Source organism: Solanum verrucosum, unplaced genomic scaffold (assembly GCF_900185275.1).
Source record: "Solanum verrucosum unplaced genomic scaffold, falcon-dt-bn FXZP01000115.1, whole genome shotgun sequence".
NCBI classification, from domain to species: Eukaryota; Viridiplantae; Streptophyta; class Magnoliopsida; order Solanales; family Solanaceae; genus Solanum; species Solanum verrucosum.
The window spans coordinates 702,752-724,802 of NW_026020680.1; the positions used below are offsets into that span (position 1 = coordinate 702,752).

The following is a 22,051-nucleotide window of genomic DNA, read 5'->3' on the forward strand; positions in this document are numbered from 1 at the left end:
AGGGATTCCCAACCATATCAAGATCTACTCCTAACTCATCCTTATATAGGAGGTTTGAAAGTGACCAAAATTCACTTTCTTAACTTAGACAAAAGTTCCAGATTTCCTTATTCTTTCCAAAAGTAAATATTTTCATATTTTAAACTCTTTATAGTCGTTTCTAGGTGCGAGATGTTACAATAGCCCTCCCTTGGGAACATTCGTCCTCGAATGAGCTTTAATTCACTAAGCTAAGGGTAGTAATATCAAGTTCAACACTCAACAAGCAAAAAAAAAAAAGTAACAACATGCATACTCATAATTTAGCTAGTACTAAGAAGAGGATTAGTACCTTGATCTGAATTTTCTCCGGATTCAAAGAAATGTGGATATCTCTTCTTCATATCCTCTTCAGCTTTCCAAGTAGCTTCTTCAACAAATTGTTTCCTCTAAAGGAGTTTGACTGATGCGACATCCTTTGTTCTCAACTTGCAAACTTGGCGATTTAAAATTTGGACCGGAATCTCCTTATAAGATAAATTATCCTTAATCCCAACATTTTCAGTTCGTACTATCAATGAAGGATTTCCCATGCACTTTTTTAACATAGAGATGTAAAATACCGGATGAACCGCTCCTAATTCCTGTGGTAGCTCCAACTCGTAAGCTACACTGCCAATCCTTTTGGCTATGCGATAAGGTCCAACATACCGGGGACTAAGCTTCCCCTTCTTACCAAACCTTATAACACCCTTCATGGGTGAAACTTTCAAATATACCTAATTATCAACTTCGAACTCTAGTGGACTTCTCCTAACATCTGTGTAGGATTTTTGACGACTCTGCGCCATTTTCACCCTCTCCTGAATCACCTTCACCTTCTCCATGACTTGGTGAACTAAATCTGGTCCTATCAACCCTGCTTCACCAACTTCAAACCATCTAATAGGATATCTGCATCTTCTCCCATAAAGAGCTTCATATGGATCCATCTGGATGCTAGAATGATAACTGTTGTTATAAGCGAATTCAATGAGAGGTAGGTGATCATCCCAATTACCCTTGAAATCAATCACGAAAACTCTCAACATATCTTCTAAGGTCTGAATAGTGCGCTCTGCTTTCCTGTCACTTTGAGGATGAAAGGCAGTGCTCAAGTTCACCTTTGAGCCCAAACCTTTCTGGAAAGATTTCCAGAACCGTGCTGTAAATTGGGCACCTCTATTTGAAATATGGAGACCAGAACCCCATGATGTCTTACCACTTCTTGGATATACAACTTGGCATAATCTTCTGCTAAATGGGTAGTCTTTACCGATAGAAAATGGGCTGATTTAGTCATTCTGTCTACAATTACCCAAATGGAATCATGTTGTCTGCGAGACCTTGGCAAACCTGTGATGAAATCCATATTAATCATCTCTCACTTCCATTCTGGAAGTTCTATATTCTGCGCCAAACCACCAGGCCTTTGGTGTTCAACTTTCACTTGCTGGCAATTCAGATATTTGGCAACAAAATCTGCAATATCCTTCTTCATACCATTCCACCAATATACCTTTCTCAAATCACGGTACATTTTGGTGGAACCCGAATGGATGGAATATCTGGAGCTATGAGCTTCCTCCATGATCCTCTCTTGGAGTTCATCCACCATTGGTTCGCACAATCTACCTTGGTATTTTAACACACCATCCCCCCCTTGTTCGAAAGCTAATACTCTTTGCTTTTGAACATTTTCCTTCAAGTCAAGCAAAATGGGATCTTGGTCTTGCTTTTCTTTCACTTCTGACACTAGTGATGATTCAGCCGCATTCGTTACCACTAGTCCCCCTTCTATGGAATCCATCAGTCGGACTCCTAAGCGTGCAAGTCTATGCACATCTTTCACTAACTCTTTCTTTTCTTCATCAACATGGGTTGTACTATCCATAAACAACCTACTCAAGGCATCAACAACAATAGTAGCCTTACCTGGATGGTAGAGAATACTCATGTCATAATCCTTGAGCAACTCTAACTACCTCCTTTGTCAGAGATTGAGTTCTTTCTGAGTGAACATATATTGTAAGCTCTTGTGGTCAGTGAATACATCAACATGACCACCATACAAGTAGTGACGCCAAATCTTCAAAGCGAAGACTACCGCAGCCAACTCTAAGTCATGGGTTGGATAGTTCTTCTCATGAACCTTTAACTGTCTGGAGGCATAAGTTATCACCTTGCCATTATGCATTAGGACACAACCCAAGCCAACTATAGATGCATCACAATACACCACAAAACCTTGAGTACCTTCTGGTAAGGTCAACACTGGCAGTAGTCAATCTCTTCTTCAATTGCTGAAAGCTTTTCTCACAAGCTTCAGACCATTTAAACTTCACTGTTTTCTGAGTCAACTTCCTCAAAGGAGACGAAATGGATGAGAAACCCTCTACAAATATTCTGTAGTAGCCATCTAAACCCAAGAAACTCCTAATATCAGTTGGAGATGTGGGTCTATGCCAATTCTGCACTGCCTCAATTTTCTGAGTATCAACCTTAATTCCCTCTCCCGACACAATATGGCCTAAGAATGCCACAGACTCGAGCCAAAACTCACACTTAGAGAACTTGGCATACAACTCCTTATCTTTCAAAGTCTGTAGAACTATTCTGAGATGACTAGTATGATCTTTTTCATTCCTTGAATAGATTAGTATGTCATCAATGAAGACGATAACAAACATATCTAAATAAGGTTTGAAGACTCTATTCATAAGATCCATGAACGCTGCTGGTGCGGAAGAGTCAAATCCTCAAACTGCTTTGTTGGCGTCCACTCAAGGGAGGAGCACTTCTAATTCCTTGTCATCCGTAAATGGAAATCAGCCTGCCAAAGGACACTTCAATGGACGCGGCCGTAGGAGAAATAACAGGGGTCAATATGGTAGAGGTTGAGGCTACCACAACTCTTCATGGTCTGGTTTCCAACATCAATCTCGGCCTCTTTCCCCTAGTGCTGGTATTTTAGGTAAAGTTCCTTTTGCTCCTACGAAACAATGTCAAATTTGTTTTCACTATAACCACACTGCGTTGGAGTGTAGAAACAGGTTCGACCATTCCTTTGTGGCTAACAATATTCCTCAATCATTTGCTGCCATGAATTTGGAGGAGGTTCAACCAACCGTCTGGTACTCAGACTCTGGATCATCTGCGCACATGACTCATGATCCTTCCACTCTTACTGCTCCCATTCCTTATTCTGGTTCTTCTCAAGTTATGGTTGGACATGGTACTCTTTTATCTATTATTCTATTGGTTCATCTACTCTTCCGATGACTTCTAGGCCTCTTCTCTTAAAGAAAGTTTTATATGTTCCTTCCCTTACTAAAAATCTACTTTCTATTCAACGCTTATGTGTTGATAATAATTGTTTTATTCACTTTACTGACTCTGGTTTTTTTGTCAAAGATATGAAGACCAAAACAACATTGCTCCGCAATAACAATTCTGGGTCTCTTTATCCTTTACGCGTCGCTCCATCTGGCTCCTCCAACTTTGGCCACTTTGCTAAAATTTTGCCTTCTTCTCCTTGGCACCAGTGTCTCGGACATCCTGGCCGAGAGTCCCTTAACTCTTTGGTTGTTAGAAAATTGATCAGTAGTACTTCTTCTATTAGCAATAGTTCTTATAATGTTTGTCGTTTAGGCAAACAAACTCACATGTCTTTTCCGTTATCAAGTAATAATGCAAGTTCTCCATTCGTTTTATTTCATTCGGATGTATGGCATGCTCCTATTGTCTCATATTCTGGTTATCGTTATTACATTTTATTTCTTGATGATTACACTAAATTCTCTTGGGTTTACTTGATGTGTGAAAAATCTGAATCCATCAACAAATTTAAAGAATTTTATACAATGGTCAAAAATGTTTTTCAATCCTTTATTTCTTATTTCCAATCTGATGGAGGTGGTGAATACGTTAACAACAATTTTAGTTCTTTCCTCAAACAAAATGACATAGTCCATCGTCTTTCTTGTCCTCACGCATCCGCTCAAAATGGTCGAGCTGAGCGAAAACATAGGCACATTGTTAATGTCCTACGCTGTCTTATTTTTCAAGCATCTTTGTCTTTTAAATTTTGCGCTGATGTTTGTTTGTATCCTGTCTCCCTTATTAATGTTATTCCTCTTCCAATTTGCGTTTTAAATCCCCCTTTGAACAACTTTATGGTCGTGTGCCCGATTGTAATTTGATTCGCATATTTGGATGTCTCTGTTATCCCTTTGTGGCAGTTGGTTCATGCTCCAAGTTCCTACCTAATTCAAAGCCTTATTTATTCCTCGGCATCTGATAAACACAAAGGCTTTAAGTGTCTGGATCCTAGTTCAAATAGAGTTCTTATCTCTCGGCATGTTCATTTTGTTAAAGAGTCTTTCCCTTTTCAGACCTTCTTTTCAACTGAGATACCGATCTAACCCAAATCTGTTCCATCGAAAACTGTGATATATAACACCTCTAAGTCTTCTTACTTCCCAATCTATATCACACGTTCTACAGGAGCTTCACCACATATTAATTCTGTTAATTTATTACCTTCTCTCGCCGAAAATACGCAGCACCTCACACCTAGTAGAAGTCCTCAAAGTTCTACATTCCAATCACCTGATTCTCACCTTAAAACTTTTAATCCATTTTCTCCAGATTCTCCTTCACATCTTGTGCACTCCCCTTCGAATCAATCTCCAGTAAATACCTTAAACTCTTCTTTTGAACGTATTGCTTGAACCCAGGCAGACCCACCACAACATCAATCTTCCTCAAGCAATATTAGAGTGCCTACCTCCTCTCTAACCAGCATAAAACCACATTCTCATCCCATGCTAACTCGTTCCCAAACTAGTTCACTTAAACCATGCCTTCTTCTTTCTTTGATAGCTTCAACTAGTTCCGTTTTATTTGAACCTACATCATTTGCTCTAGCTTCTAAAGATCCTCGTTGGATGAAAGCCATGAGCGTCGAATTTGATGCTCTTGTCCAAAATTAAACTTGGACTTTGGTACCTCCTCCATCAAATGTAATTATTGTTGGCAATAAATGGGTGTATCGAACTAAATTTTGCGCCAATGGCGCTGTTGAAAGATTTAAAGCTCGGTTAGTGGCTCAAGGTTTTTCGCAGCAGACCAGAGTGGATTATTTTGAGACTTTTTCTCATGTTGTCAAGCCTCGCACAATTCGTTTAGTCTTATCTTTGGCCCTTCAACACAACATGTTCATGCGTCAACTTGATGTGTTAAATGGATTCTTACATGGTGAGTTATCTGAGACAGTTTATATGCGTCAGCCAAAGGGCTTTGTCCATTCAGATTATCCTTATTATGTATGAAAGTTGCAGCGTGCTCTATATGGTCTCAAGCAATCACCGCGTGCCTGGTTCCATCACCTTGCTCATTTTCTTCTTGATCTTGGTTTTCAGCAATGTATCTCAGACCATAACATGTTCATCTTTCGCTCAGGGAGTGATTGCATAATTCTTTTAATTTCTGAGGATGATATAGTTGTTATTGGCTCTTCAGAGTCATTGATATCTCAGTTCATCTTTTCTATGAGTACAAAATTATCAATGAAGAACTTAGGGCCTCTTAATGTCACGCCCCGAGCCTACACCCTGGGCGGGACCGGCACCCAGAGACCATTTCTGGCCCCAAGCGAACCCTTGGCCTAACTTTCTTAACTCAGCGGAAACCTAACTCAACAGAAGAACTCAATGAAAATGCAAGGTTACAAAACAACTTAACTTATAAAATTTGGCCACAAGGCAACTCGAATCTTAAGATAGAATATTTACATATATACATAGATGAGAGACTCAAAACTAACTGACTAATTGTCTATGAAGCCTCTAAAATGCTGAGATGGATGATGGGACAGACCCCACAATACCCTAATAAAATAAAACTAAGAACACAAAAGGATTGAGTCCTCCGGAATGCAATGAGGCTCACCACTGACTCTGGAGTGCTCAACTAGATCAACGATGTGCATGATGCTAATCCAGGGTACCTGTATCTGCATTGTCATAAGATGCAGGCCAACTGGCATCAATACATTAAATGTACGAGTATGCGAGATGGAAAGCTAAACTGCAACTTAAGCTTGAAAAGGGTACACGAGAATAGTTACCTTGGCTTTGAATGACTCATGAATAACTGAACTGAATATATAAAGCAATAAGACACATGCAATATATATTAAGCTTGTAAAACAGTGTAAACAACTTAGTTCGTTAGTGATAAAACAATAACAAACTCAACTTTACTTATATAAAAGTAATATAACTTTAATAGGAGATTCTTTAACCGACAACCACCACTATGAGCCCTAGTGGTGGTACAACGATTTACCTCACGTTCCCCAAGGACCATCCTATACGTTGCCGTGATATAGGACCTTACTTTTGCTTAGTGGATCCACTAGCCTAATATTACGTGATCATCTAAAAAGAATGATACGTCAAGTCCCATGTTGACGCATGGTTCTTATGAAGAGTTGAGTTAATATGAACTCGTATCCCCAATTCGATGTTCAGTACTACTCCCAAAAATACTTTGGCTCATAAGTGTTTTTAAACACATCTTTCTTTAATTGAGATAATTGCTCAAAACTTAGCCAAAAGTCTCTTTTGGAAAACATGGTTCCCCTCTTACTCAAATGTAAAACATTTACAAACCACTTTGGGAATACTTAGTTCCCTAGTAGCTTTTGAGAAAAGGACTCAACTTTATGCTCTTGACTTAACTTGAAACTCGAGACTTTTTACTTAACTTGGAACTCTATACTCTTGCTTGACTTGAAACTTGAAATGAAGTTAAAACGTTCAATAACGACTCTTGAAAAGTTTGGAGGACTTGCTTGGACTTACTACTTAACTTTACTTGACTTGACTCTAACTTCAATTGACTTCGATCCTAACTTGCCTTGAATTGAACTATGGATTCAAGGTATATGATCAAATGTTTATGGATGAATTTGGGATGTCTAAATGTACCTTAGAGTGTTGGAAACAACTATAAAATATAGGTACAATACCAAGGAACATGCATGAGAAAGTGTGGAAAGAAAGGGGGAACTTGGTGTCCTTGGCGCTCTGCAAGGCGCGGAGCGCCAGCCCTCGAAGCTCAGAAGGCCAGCTGAGGCGCTTTGCAGGGCGCGGTGCCCCAATGGGTGAAGTTCAGAACACTTCTTGGGGCGCTCTGCAAGGCGCGACGCACCACCCCTTTTCCCCGACAACTTCGACTTTTCTCCTTGTTTCTCCAACTCTAAACCTTCTAAATATCAAGCTTTCCAGCCCCAAACATTTAGAATCATAAATCCCTCAACATACAATAGATTTCAACCCAAACACAATCGGAAACATCCCCAAATCAACAAGGGAATTCAACAACACAAACCACAACACAATTAACACAACCCAACAAGTTCAACAACATATCCAATCTTTTCTCAATAATAAAAATGAGTGTGGTGTGTGGGGGAAAGGATCAACCCATCACTAAGAACTCACATACCTAGTGGGGATCACCCCCGACGATTTCCTTGACAGAAACTTGCTGGATCTCCTCTTTCTCCTCTTCTTCTCTTCTTCTTCACTCTCAAGTTGGTCATACCAAAAGACATGACCAAAAACTCATAATGACCATATCTGGTTCTGAAAGTTGTCTTTGGAATATCACATTCCCTTACTCTCAACTGATGGTAACCTGATATGAGGTCTATTTTCAAAAAACAAGAAGTACCTTGAAGCTGATCGAAAAGATCATTAATCCTTGGAAGAGGATACTTATTCTTGATGGTAACCTTGTTCAATTGACGGTAATTTATACACATCCTAAGGGAACCATCTTTCTTTCTCACAAACAAGACCGGAGTACCCCAAGGTGAGACAGTTGGTCGAATAAAGCCCTTATCTAAAAGATCTTTCAACTGCTCTTTCAACTCAGCTGGTGCCATTCTGTATGGTGGAATAGTGATAGGACGAGTATCTGGAATAAGATCCATACCGAAGTCTATCTCTCTCTCAGGAGGGACTCTGGGAAGATCATCTGGAAAGACTTCTGGAAACTCTTTTACTACTGGGACTGACTGAATATGAGGTATCTTAGCACTTGAGTCACTAACTCGGACTAAGTGATAAACACACCCTTTAGAAGTTAACTTCCTTGCCTTAAGGTACGAAATGAAACGACCCCTAAGCACTGCTGAACTGCTTTCCCACTCTAAGACTGGTTCATTAGGAATCTGAAACTTGACTACTCGAGTTCTACAATCAACTGAGGCATAACAGGCATGAAGCCAGACCATACAAAGAATGACATCAAAGTCTACCATGTCTAACTCAATTAAATCAGCCATGGTACTCTTGTGATTGACGAAGATGTGACAATCACAATAGACCCTCTCTGCTAGAATAAACTCACCAACAGGTGTGGAAACACTGAATGGTTCACTAAGTTGCTGAGGAATAATATCAAATTTCATAGCAACATACGGAGTTACAAAAGATAAACTCGCTCCTGGATCTAGCAAGGCATAAACAGTAAAGTCAAAGACTCGAATCATACAGTGACAACATCTGGCGAATCCTCTTGCTCTTGGCAACTAGTGATAGCATATAAGCGGTTTGTTCCTCCACAGTACTAGAAATAGCTCCTCTAGGTGCAGCCATGTCTGGTGGAGCAACTGAAGAAGATTGGGTTCTATTGCCCTCATTACCCTGCCGGTTCTTTGGACATTCTCGCATGAAATGTCCACTCTGACCACACTTGAAACAACCAGTGGAGCCTTCACGACAAATACCTAAATGACTCCTACCATACTTGCCCCTTGCGCCGCACTACCCTATGAATAAGTAGGTTTAACTCTGAAATTTTGGCCATAGTACTCACTCTTGTTCTTAGGTGCAGGTGCACTAGCAGATGATGGAGCAGGTCCTTTCTGTTTCTGTTGGAAAGACGAACGGTTTGTATTACTCTTCTGCTGCTCGGACTCATTCCCTGTTTTGGCTCTCTTGTTCTTGAACCCTTCTCTATCCCTCAGCTTCTCTTCCTCTACCTGCTGCACATAAACCATCAACCTCGAGATGTCCAGGTCCCCTATCAGCATTGCTGCTCGGCCCTCCTTGCTTGACAGGCGACCTAAACCAGCAATAACTAAACTCATCCTACTCCTCATGTCCGCAACCATTTCAGGAGCATAGCGAGACAATTGGGTGAACTTCAACCCATACTCGTGCACACTCAAAGAATCCTGCTTTAGTGTGAGAAACTCACATACCTTAGCCTCTTTCAGTTCTCGGGGAAAGAAACGCCCTAAGAAAGCCTCTTCAAAACAGGCCCAACTCGCAGGTGGTGCATCCTCAGATCTACCCCCTTTCCACTGATCAAACCAGGTCCTAGCAACATTCTTCATCTAATATGCAACTAGCTCAACTATCGCATTATCAACCGCATGCATCACATCGAACACCTTTTTCAGTTCTTCAATGAAATTCTCTGGGTCCTCTCCAGTGCTCGAACTAGTGAAACTTGGGGGATTCATCATCAAGAACTCGTGATTCCTTGAAGTGTCGACCTCTTCTTGCTGAGCTCCTCTCTGCTGCCCAACCTGATTGGTCACAACTTGGCTAAGCATCCTTATAGCCTCTCTAAACTCAACATTAGAGACCTCTCCTTGCGGTTGCACTTCAGGTGCATTTGGTAACTCTTGCTCTTCTACATTCCTTCTAGCTGGACAACCTCTGACTGCTCTTCGTGGAGGCATGGTTATCTGAAAACACGCGCAAGCACGAATTAGAGGGAAACTTTTTAGAGATAAACTCTAACGCACGAAAAGAGTGTGAAAGAAGTGAGATAGTTCCTAAATGTTGCAGCCTCTTAATTATAGATGTGGCACGCTTCACACCGATAAATAGGACTCTACAGACACTGCTTCATAGACTCTCTAGGACTCTTGAACTCTGGGCTCTGATACCATGCTTGTCACGCCCCGAGCATACACCCTGGGCGGGACTAGGACTCGAAGACCATTGCTGGCCCCAAGCGAACTCTTGGCCTGGCTTACTTAACTCAGCGAAAGACAAAATTCATATCTATAATGATAAATGAACTTAACTGAACTGAAATAAAATAACTGAGAATGTTTTAAAGATTAAACATTCAACTTGGCCAAAAGTGGCAACCCAAGTCTTAATAATAAGAAATGATAATGAAAAGACTCAAAGGACTAATATCTGACTATCTATGAACCCTCTAATAACAACTGAGATGGATGTTGGGACAGACCCTATAACAAACTAAAAAAAACTAAATGAGAAAATAATAAAAAGAGTTCTCTGGAATGCAAAGAGGCTCACCGACTGACTCTGAACTGCTTACTGGATCAACGATTTGCTGGAATGCCGATCCTAGTTACCTGTGTCTGCATCATAATAAGATGCAGACCAACTGGCATCAGTACATTGAATGTACGAGTATGCGAGTTGGAATGGTAACAAACATAGGCTGGAAGGAAATATGAAAGAAACTGAATAACTTACCTGGCTCAACTCAACTCAACTTGACTTACTCATTTCAATATAAAGCAATTTAAAACAAGTGCAATATAAAGAAAAGCTGTTTAAAAACATGCCATTAACTCTGTGTGTATCCAAAGATACAATAAATTTGAGATGTATGTAGAAATACAAATGAACTGATGTATATAAAAATACAATAACTACTGTGGGAGTTTCTTTAACCGACAACCATCATATAAGAGCTATAGTGATGATACATCGATGTACCTCCTGCCAGAGCATCCTATACCCGGCCAAAGGTATAGAACCTGAACTACCTAATGGATCCACTAGTCTAATCTAAAAAGGATTCATCTAAAAAGTATGAACCTCTTCTACCCATGATGGCTACATGGTTCTATGGGGGGGCTGTGGGTTCTTTGAACGCTCCCCCAATTCGGTGCTCAATACTAATCCCAAAAATGTACTGGCTCTTATGTTTTTAAAACATATTTCTTCTATGATTTGAGATTAGTGCTCAAAAACTTAGCTCAAAGGCTATCTTGGAAATCAAAGTTTCCCCTCTTGCTTCATTTAGAAAGCGATTACTTTTTCTGAAATCTAGCCCGAAGGCTCTTTGGAAATCTCAGTTTCCGATCTTATCTAAATGTGAAAACATTTTAAATATCTTTGGAAATACTTAGTCCCTATATACTTTTGAAGAAATGAACTTCAACTTTACTCCTTACTGAACTCAAAACTTAAGTCTTAAAACAAAGTTAAAACGTTTGCGAAAGACTTTTAGAAAACTCTAAGAACTTCTCTTGACTTTGATCTTAACTTTCCTTGAATTGAGTTATGGATTCAAGGTCCATGCCCTCATGTTTATGGATGATTTCATGATGTTTAGATGTTCTTTAGAGTGTTGAAATCGACTAGGAAACATAGGTACATCACTTAGGAACAAGTACGGAAAAGTGGGGAAAGAATGGGGAGAACTGGTGTCCCTGACGCTCTGAGAGGCGCCTCTTAACATTCAGAGAGCAAGATGGAGCGCTCTGGCTAGCGCGTTGCCCCAGATCCCCACATTCAGGGACTGCTTTGGGGTGCGCTGTTTGGCGCGACTCCCATCCCCCTCCCCAGGTGTTTGACGACTTTTCTTCTCCATTTTTCATCTCTAAATCCTCTAAGCTATAATGGTTCTTTCTCCAAACACTTAGAATCATTAGTACTCTCAAATTACAACAGATCTAACTTGAAAATCCACCCGGAAACACTAATCAAATCAGAAAGAAACCTCAACAGCACAACCAATCAAGAACTCAACGATGTCCTTCAAGAACTTCACTTTTTAACATGTAAACAACCCAAAATGGCTGAATTGAAACAAGTTGGTGTGTGGGTGAACTAACCCATCACTAAAAGATCCCGCATACGTTAATAGGGATCACCCCCGACGAATTCCACTTCAGACGCTTGACGTTCTTGGCGAAATCTTGGTTTTTCTCCCTTTCTTTTTTCTTTTCTCCTTTCTCCAACCCTAAGCGTATTCTAATTTACCAAGACTGAATTAAGTTCAGTTTTTACCCCAATAAATCCCTGAAAACGAATTAGGAAATTAATTAGAGAAAAGACTACTTTGCCCTTCCCTAAATCCGGATTGGGACTTTCCTCAATCCAACAACCCAACTTCCGAAAGGCATATCTCACTCATACGATGATGAAATCGTGAAATCTCGGCGGCGTTGGAAAGATCTCTCCAAGGGCTTTCCAACCATATCAAGATCTGCTCCTAACTCATCATGAGCTAGGAGTTATGGTCGTTTGAAAATGGATCCACAACAAATAGTAGTTGACTGACTTGCTTTTGCAGTTTATTTTTCCTCTATCTCCGGCTAGAAAAGAATGTATGCGTCAAACTTTGATGACCAAAACTCACTTTCTTAACTTAGACAAAATTTCCATATTTTTTTATTTCTTCCAAAAATAAATATTTTCATACTTTAAACTCTTTATAGTCGTTTCTAGGTGCGAGATATTACAGGCAAATTAACCCAATGCTATGTGATCTCACATACCTGTAGGGATCACCCCCGACGAAATCCACAAGCTAATCTCGACGAATCTTGAATGTTCTTGCTTCCCCTTCTCCTTTCTCTTTTCTCCAAGCCCTAGTGTGAAATTTACTTTTCTAAAACTAACTAAAATCTGACTTTACCCAATTAAACTCCTAAAAACAAATTAATTAAGTTGGGTAAGGAAAATACCAAACTACCCTTCTAAAATCCGGATAGGACTTTCCTTATTCGAACAACCCAACTTCCAAAGGGCATAACTCACTAAGACAAACTCGGAATCGCGCAAACTCGGCGGCGTTGGAAAGATTATTCCAACCATATCTGGAAATACACCTAACTCATCCTGAGCTAGGAGTTATGGCCGTTTGAAGTTGACCAAAAACTAACTTTTCCTAACTTAAACAATTTTCTAGATTTTTCATTCTTTAAAAAAAATGACTATTTCCAGTTCTTAGCTTCTTCCTAGCTATTTCAATTTGCGAGATGTTACAATGAGCCACTTGCTCGGCCAAAGAATCAATATGGAACTTAAGGAATCCCGAGCTTCACATTATCGTTGCCTGCATTCCTTCTCACATGAGCTCTTCGAGGGGCCATATCTTGAAAATGACCGAACATAATTTAGAGAAGGATTTTCATTAACATAAACTCTATGGCATGCCTTTAGAGTAATGAAATAAGTGAAGTTTTCTAAACGTTTTATAGCCTCCTACATATAAAATATGGCGCGCTTCATAATTATGAACATGACTTTACTCAACGTGGCATTTCAGAGTTCCTATGACCTTTTTCTAAAACCTTGTGCTCTGATGCCAAGTTTGTCATGACCCAAAGTACACCCTAGACGTGACATGAAGTATAAGACCTCGAGAGGCCCTAAACAAGCCACTTGATATGTATATACACAAAAAAATAAAGAAAAACAAGAAATCACATATGAAATAAGGAGTTTGACATTTAAGCGAAAGTCTATCAAAGTCTTGACAAGCCATATATTACATCTAAGGAGTGGTCGAGACGTAATCGGTAACCCATGTACAACATCCATAATATAAAGACATAAGAAATAAATAAAGACACCATCGTTCTCTGAGTGTGAGGACTCACCAAAATTTTAAATCTCTAAAGTGATCACTTAGCCACAAACAAAGGGAGAGGAATCGTCACACGCTATATTAATAAAAAAATATAGGCAAAGTATGCATTAGTACATGAAATGTACTAAGTATGAGGAGAATGCAATAAATTATGAAACATGATCATAAGAGGACATAATAGAGAACATGCTATGCATGACCAAGCTAAACATAATAAAACATTTATTGAACATCATAAATGTTGACATGGTCCATGCATCTTAAGATCATGAGTAAAAGCTTCATAAAGTCTTTAAGGAAAAATTAGTTTATTTTGTGGGATATTAGCTTTAACTGACAATAGACCATGAAAGCTATAACATGGAATTTGATGTAAGTCCCACATCGAGAAATGAGAGTCTACTTGTCAAGGTATAATTATGTATCATATCATGTGCTATATGTGGATCCACTCTCTAGGTCATTTAAGTCAATCATACAAGGACATGTAGTTTGGAACAAGAGGTTGCTACTAGAGACTACCCTATTTGAATCTCCACCTCAAAGTTCTCTCGGTGCCAAGTTCTATTCCAATGAAATAGTCATTTCCATAAACATAACATCATACATGGAAAAAGCACAACTAAGCTTAAACATCATAGAGTAGTGATACACCCAAATTACACCTCCCTAAAGAAGTATAAGTGGTTGTTGTAAAATTAAGAACCTAACAGAAGTTAGGGTCGATCCCATGAGGAATATAGTCTAAACTTAGGCCAATTTACCATTGATTGTACTTTTAGTTAGATTATTTCCGTTTAAAAACGAGGGTTTTGTAAGAAAAAATAATTGTTGATTGATTTGTTGTAACAAGTAACCAGGTAAAAAGATTTGCAGTTTGTAATATCAATATGAGATGAAACTAGGGCATATGTGTTCCCCACAAGTTCTTAACGCATTAAACCTTACTATAGTAACCCTTTTGTCATGCAAAGTCGGTAAGTTAGGTATCTCCTAAGTGATTGGTCATCCAAGTAGGGAATTTCACCACACAACTTAGTCTCTCTACGGGTGTATGCTTTACTAACACTTACCTTTGACCCTAGATTAGCCCTCACATATTTGGGTTAGGCTATTAGATAGCAGATTTTCAATGCTAAATCCCCGTTGTTTAATCTCTTTTACCATTCATTACTTCCTTGATCGGGCAAGTAGGAATCAAGAGAGTTCTAACGTTGCGCACTATTAAAAAGCATTCAAAACAAAGCGATCAACAATACATGCATAAACACTATTCAAGAATTACTTAATTATTAGGTCTACTTTGTTAATTACTCATGGTTCCCACAACCCTAGTTGTGGATTTAGCTACTTATGCTTGAGTGATCACAATTCATAATATGATTAATAGAATAAACAATGAACTTACAATTAGAGTAGATGAAATCTAGAATCTTGAATTGATGAACAAAAGTAAATTTTATAAACCAACACTTTAAGAATTAAATGCTAAAAATGTTTGCAAGTTAATTCTCAAAACGTCTAACCACTCAAAAACAAAAAATACAACTAAATTTATAGACAACACAATCCTAAATAAAGTAGGAAAAGAAAATCTAGGAAAACCGGCTTGGGCAATCGTTTCTGCAGTTGACACTTACCACTCGTAGGAATTCCTACGGTTCGTAGGTATCTTCCCTCAATCAACGTGTCCTTCAATATAAGAGAAATTTCTACGGGCATGATCTACTGGCAGTAGACCTTTGTACGATTCATCCTGACTAACCGTCATTAAGGTACTGAAATTCAAACTCTCTGAACTTTTCTACGATTCAATTGTATGGCTCGTATAAGCTACTATAGCTCATCAATGTCTTCTGTCGTTTTACACTTAGCTTCAGAATCGACACTTCAAACTACGACTCATTCCTACGACTCGTAGATCATCTTACAGTTCGAAGGTTGAGTCGTCAAAACACAAAAAATCCCTAGTGCTGCAACATTTTAGTGCCAACTACTCCAAGACATATTTACTGTAAAATTCAAGCAAAATACCATCAGATCTACTAGAACATGCTTATGACACGGACAAAACGTCATTTTTAAAGCATTAAAATTATCGTAAATCAACGGTACATCCACCCCTTCAACTTAAAATTGTTGCTTGTCCTCAAGCAACACAACAAACTAAAAACGACTGTTTATACTAAACAACACTATGTAGAAGCAACCTAAAAATTCAAGCAATCATATGACATTTTCTGAAAACTCATCTTTCCTTTATAAATATTCAGCATAGTGCAATCACTACATTCAGCAACAAGCCAACACATTGATTAACGTCTCAAGTACACGTCATCCAATTCTAGGTATAAACAATTGTTAGCCAGTATAAAACCCAACAAAAGGTTGGGGTCGAACCCACAGGGAGCGGTACGTGTTCATATTCAATTATGAAGTGCAAAGGTGGTCTAATCGGTTATAGGAATAGAAAGTATCCAAAACATGCAAACAAATCTAAAGGGCTGACAATGAATGTAAAATGGGGGGTTTGGATTTGTAATTAACAACTAAAACAAGAATGAAAACAGGGGAAATAACAATATAAAGAGGAATTATTGGGATGTGATCGATTATAGGAAAATTTCACTATATGGGTGATTGAAATTACTAATAAATACCTAAATATCAGTGGGTAGGCTAGAATATAAGTGAGATAGTTTTCTCTCAAACAACTATCACGATTCAAGTGATTTCTTTCGAACATCAATAAGCTTAGCAAATAAGAATATCCCACACTTTAATTCATCTACTCTCTCGAGCTAGATAGGTAGAATTGAGGTTAGGATTTACTCTTTCGAGCAAAACTCATATCAACCCAATAACTACAATCATCAATTGAAAGCTTTGATTCTAAAACCTCTTTTTCAAGCAAGCCTAGAACTTTAAGTTCAAATTGCATTCACAACTATAATTCTTAGTTTAAAACACAACTATCAATTAAACCCACTTCTATTAAGCATTTAAATTAGTAATAATCAATACCCATAAGCTAATTCAGTCCATAATCATATGATTACACATCATAAAATAGAGAAACGATTACCAAATACATTAGCCATGATCTGGGTAAAGGTTCCCAAGACGTTACAATGGTCCAAATTGAGTAAATTCAAAAACCCACTTGCAATTGTTCAAGTTTGAGTTTCAAAAGCTTCAAAGTCTACAATGGAACTCAAAAACTAAAAGAAAACTCTACTGAATGATAGCATGATACTAAATCTTCAGTTCAAAATTCAATTTATAGCTGTCCAATTTTTGTCCTAAAAAGCCATTGGGTGAGATAAGTTGGGCTTTGCCGAACGGGTTGGCGATCTGCCCTTTGCTCCCTTCCATCGCCAATTTCCATTGGTCATCAGCCTTCAGGGTTCTATGACTTTAGGCGATCAAAGTTGTCATCGCGGAGTTGTTCGGCGATTTGCCGATTGCCTAATTCTGTTGCCAAGTTGGTTCTTTACCAGGGCTGGCACACTGGAACTTTAGGCGAGCTAAAAATCCACTCAACAGTGCGCCAAGTGGTCTTGGCGATCACCAAGATTGCTTTTCTTCACTTCTTCAGCTTGTTTGTTCCTTTTTGCCCAGTAGTGTCCTTGCGTTGCTCCTTAGCCTTAAATGCTACAAATCAATACTTTACCATAAGTTTAGAGCATAAATTAAGCATGCGAGGACACTAAAACTATCAAAACAAAGCCCTAAATGAGTCGAAATCTCAGACTCATCAACACCCCTAACTTAAACTTTTGTTTGTGCTCAAGTAAAACTCAAGATCAGCAGTTCAATAAGGATGTCTACAAACAATGCTGCATAAGACTCAACATGAATGCACACAACAAGGTTCAAACTACTCATACCATGATCAATTGTGCACTCAAAGTTTCAAATTGTGACTTACCATCATCAAGTGTACTCAAGCTCACGATGCATGCTTCAAATGCAAGTTCAAGCTCAACAAAGGTACTCAAATACCCTCACAATAAAGATTATTCCATATTCACACAAAATTTCTCCAAAATTAAAAGTCCTGGAATCAAATACAACTCTCACACTCACAAAGATGAATACATGCATGACTCCACCTATAGGCTTGCCCTTATTTTCCAATAAACATTTGTTTCAGCTCACTAAAGATCACAAAGGTCTTTTTAAGGCTTGTAACGGGGCTGAGTATAAAGGTATGGTCATTTAGGCTTAATGGCTTCTACCTTCATGAAATATGGCCTGAAAATCACTCTTTATCCTTCTATTTCACATTCAAACATGTTCAAACTCCCCCCATTATTCAACTCAACATGAATCACTGGATACCCCATTATTCTTCGTTCTCTTCACACACTTTATTTCACAACATGTTCTCTTTTTCAATCTTTTTCCTTTCATTCTTCTTTTTCTATATGGAGGAGTTCCATTTTTTTTCAAAACAATCCATCAAAGGGGGAATCTTCACACTTCTTGACTTTTCTTTTTTTTTCACCACAACCCCAACTTAGGCTTATTAAAACAAACCACTAATTCATGAAGGTTATGGGTGATGGGATAAATAGGTCAAAGTTGCTCAAGTTTCTTCCAAGAAAAGGATCGGCTCAAAATGTGTCAAACAAGGTTCACACATTTCACGAGCTTTGCCACAAAGAGGTATATTGTCAAATTGGCTCACTCTTCAAAATTCTTGCCTAAGATCATTTATGTTGCTTGCCTTACATCAATCAATCAGACCAACGTGGTAAATTCTAGGTGTTATCAAGCACAATGTTCAAGACAACCTCACCACACAAGGCATTGGTACCAATATCAAACAAGACTCTACACTTTCTACCTAGCGTGCAATGTTCATCACAAGAGACTTGATTGACAATCAGCTAGTCACAACAAGATGCTCAAAGTTCACATATTGCCTATGTAACTTCGTTTACCTCATCGTAGCCGCACATTCATTTTGTTTAATTAAGAACACTATTCAAGTCATCGGTATTGACCACAACTGACACTCAAATTTGTACAAGAACAACCACAATCACACAAACAAGAGGTATTTTTAAAAGAAATTGGTTCAAAACCACTTTCAAATCCAAACAATGGGCCACAAGCTAAGAACAACTGCATTACCATAATCAAGATATATATATATATATATATATATATATATATATATATATATAACCAATGATCTCCAAAATTCATAAAAACACAAAATATTCACAAAACAGCCCACAAGAGGTAGGTATGGAAATACCTCACTCCACCAACAAAAAGAAAGCAATTGTCCTCAAATGCAACTAAAAATAGAAACAATCTAAAAAGTAACAGAGAGGGAGGGGAAATGTTATCTTTCCAGGCTAAGCCTGGTGAAGTCTACATGTCCGTCGCTCCATCTGTCTGGGCATCAGTGCCCGGAGTCTCAGCTATCAAGACACTCTCAGTCTGGGCATCAGTGCCCGGTATCACATTATCCTTAGCTCCACTGGAGCTCACCATCGAAACATCTCTTAGAGAGGCCAGTCTAGTTGTCTCGTACATGACACCCTCTAAGTCACTAAGGTCCTAATAGACAGCCTCCTCAAGAACACCAAGCTGCTCTTTATCAATCTCAGCCTCGGACTCTACAACAACCTCATCAGCTTTAACATCATCTCCGGTCGTAGCCGAAGGCACATCCGAACAATCTGTAATATCTGTGCCCGGGACATCTGGGATCTCCACAGTTTAAAAGATCAGGGACATATCTGTGGACTTTAGCTGGTCCACATCATTCCTCAACTCAGTGATATCGGCCTTCAAGGCCGTGACCTCATCTAAGGATCCCTAGCCCTTCTCAAACACCTCTACTTTCACCATAAAGGCATCTAAGTCCAACTTGTGGCTACCAATCTCAGCTTTGGGGTGTCAACGCAACAACAATGGCCCTATCAATCATCCCAGGAATAGCGGCCTCTAATCGGGAGGCACACACATGAGCAGACTGGGCTAAATGACCCATTTTGTAGAGCATGACCTAGGTGATTGGAGGACTAGAAGCAGAAGCAACAACAATAGAAGATCTAGCGGAATGAGGAGCATCAGAAGAGCTAAGAGTCTCAGAAGAAGGAGGTACAGATGTACCTGATAGCCCACTGGCCTGATTAGGCATAATTGCCTCTGTAGGGACCATATCAACATCAACCTCCAGGGATGTGTCTAACGGGGCTGCCCTCCTCCTGTCAGCCTCATCCCACTGATACTCGGCCTCAATACGCTAGATGTCAGTAGAGGAGGTGTGTGTCACCTCCACATCCATCTTCTTATCTCGAGGAACACGGGCCCGTCTGCACAACTTGGTGATCAACACCGGGAATGTGAGTGAAGTCTGTCTCTACTTGGCCCTCATGGCTAGGGTTGACAAGGGGATGAGGATGGGGACGGGGACGGGGACTGTGGGATGGGATGAAGGGGGAAGGGACGGGATGGGGCACGCCTTGGCCGGGATTCGGCGGGGACCGGGATTGGTGGGACAAAAATACGTCCTATCCTGTCCCACTATATATACGGGATGGGACGGGGTTTGGCGGGACGGGATATGGGAGTTTTATTTTTTTATGTGTTCATTTATTTGTATTTAAATTATATGTTATTGAATAATATTTTTTAGTTTATTTGGTTTTCAATAACATTTTTAGCTAATAAAAAATGCTTAAGTTTTCAAATTTTAAATTTCAAGTTTCAAGTTTCAAGTTTCAAGTTTCAAGTTTTTTAAATATTTTAAAGTAATTTAAACTTGAAATTTCAAATGTCAAATTTCAATTTTTAAATTAAGTATTTTAAAGTTACTTTAGTATATATGTAAATATGTATGTATATATTAAGATTAAAATGCAAGACAACAGTTGTATAAAAAAAACTTGAATAAAGTCTTCAAATTTATTCAATAAAATCTAAATGCAACTTAGAACTTAGAAGTAATAATTTACAAATATTAGTGGAGTAACTAATCTACGCAGCTACCTTCTAGGAAGGGTTCTGTTTCAATAAGTTCTCATATGTAAAACTAATATTTGTTACAAATATTAGAGGAGTAACTAATTTACGCATCCATCTTCTAGGAAGGGTTCTGTTTCAATTAGTTCTCGGATGTAATCTAATATTTGTATTCTCCTTTAAAATTCAATTCTAATTATTGTATTATATCGACGGTAACATCCTCCGGTGTTGGCAAACTTGCTAGAAACTCTTGTGACTCTAATTCATCGCCACTAGATCCAATTACAACATTAATCCAAGCTTCTTGTTTGAAATTTAACTTTGGCAAATTATAATTTCTCCTCTCGGCGTTGACCCAGTCTCTAAATAAAACTAATGTTTCCAAACTTTCTTCCACCAATAAATGTCTATGATCGCCAAGTTGAAACCTTGCCGCACTAAAAGCAGCCTCCGATGCAACTGATGAAGCTTGAATAGCTAGAACATTATGAACCATTTTGTTCAAAATTGGAAATGCAATGCTCCGCCTCCTCCATTATGCTAATATTTCTACATTGCCATCGTCGTTGTCCACTTTTCTAAAGATTGATTAAAATATTCTTCAAAATCATCACGGTTAGTAAAATTAAGACCAAGAAAACCTCGCATAAAACTATTGATTCGATCTTTACTCTGAGGATTAGAAGTTTGACCAACTTCTCCTTGAGTATTTCCTATAGTTCTATATTTTTTCATACAAAATTTTTGCTTATACTTTTATGCTAGACTTACACATTTCACAAGTTGGAATTTCTTTTGATAAAATTTCTAAAGTATCATAAAAAGTTCCAACAAGTGCCTGCACACATTGTAATTTATATTGAGGGTTAAGTAAAGTAGCAGTTAAATAAATTTGAGGAATAGGAAAAAAATATTTTTAAAATTTTTCAATCATACCTTCAATTGCAACTCTAAATTTTTCAATTTTTTTGTATTTAGAAAATTGAATTGTAATAGCACAAATATTTATTAATACTGATGAAATAGTAGGATAATAAATTCCAGAAAACATGGTTGTAGCATCATAAAAAAGTCTTAAAAATTCTAATAGTTCATTAGTTTCTTCCCAATCTTCTTCACAAATTCTATCTAATGAGTTAGCATTATGAGCATTAAACACCATTTGTATGGGTCCTTTATATTCGTAAGCAACTGAAAGCATTTCGTAAAAAGAATTCCACTTTGTTTTAATATGTCTTGAATTTATCTTGGTGGCAAATCACATAGTACACAATGCTCATTAAATTCCCTAATTTTAGCAGATCTATGAGCATAAAAATTCCAGGCAACATCATATTCAATTTTCAACCACAATTAAATAATGAAATAC

General features: G+C 38.4%; 1 protein-coding gene across 2 annotated transcripts in view; it reads left to right on the top strand.

Annotated features, from left to right (window-relative positions):
• The window catches only part of LOC125812189 (mitochondrial thiamine diphosphate carrier 2-like), a 252,341-nt gene that overhangs the window by 5,112 nt on the left and 225,178 nt on the right, over positions 1 to 22,051 (top strand). Inside the window, exon 1 of one of the 2 annotated variants that reach the window (XM_049491711.1) lies at positions 9,068 to 9,072. The exons of the other annotated variant lie outside the window; for it this stretch is intronic. The gene's annotated coding sequence lies outside the window, so the exon portion shown is untranslated. Of the gene's footprint in view, positions 1 to 9,067; positions 9,073 to 22,051 lie in introns of those variants that run through there. 2 annotated transcript variants of the gene reach the window in all.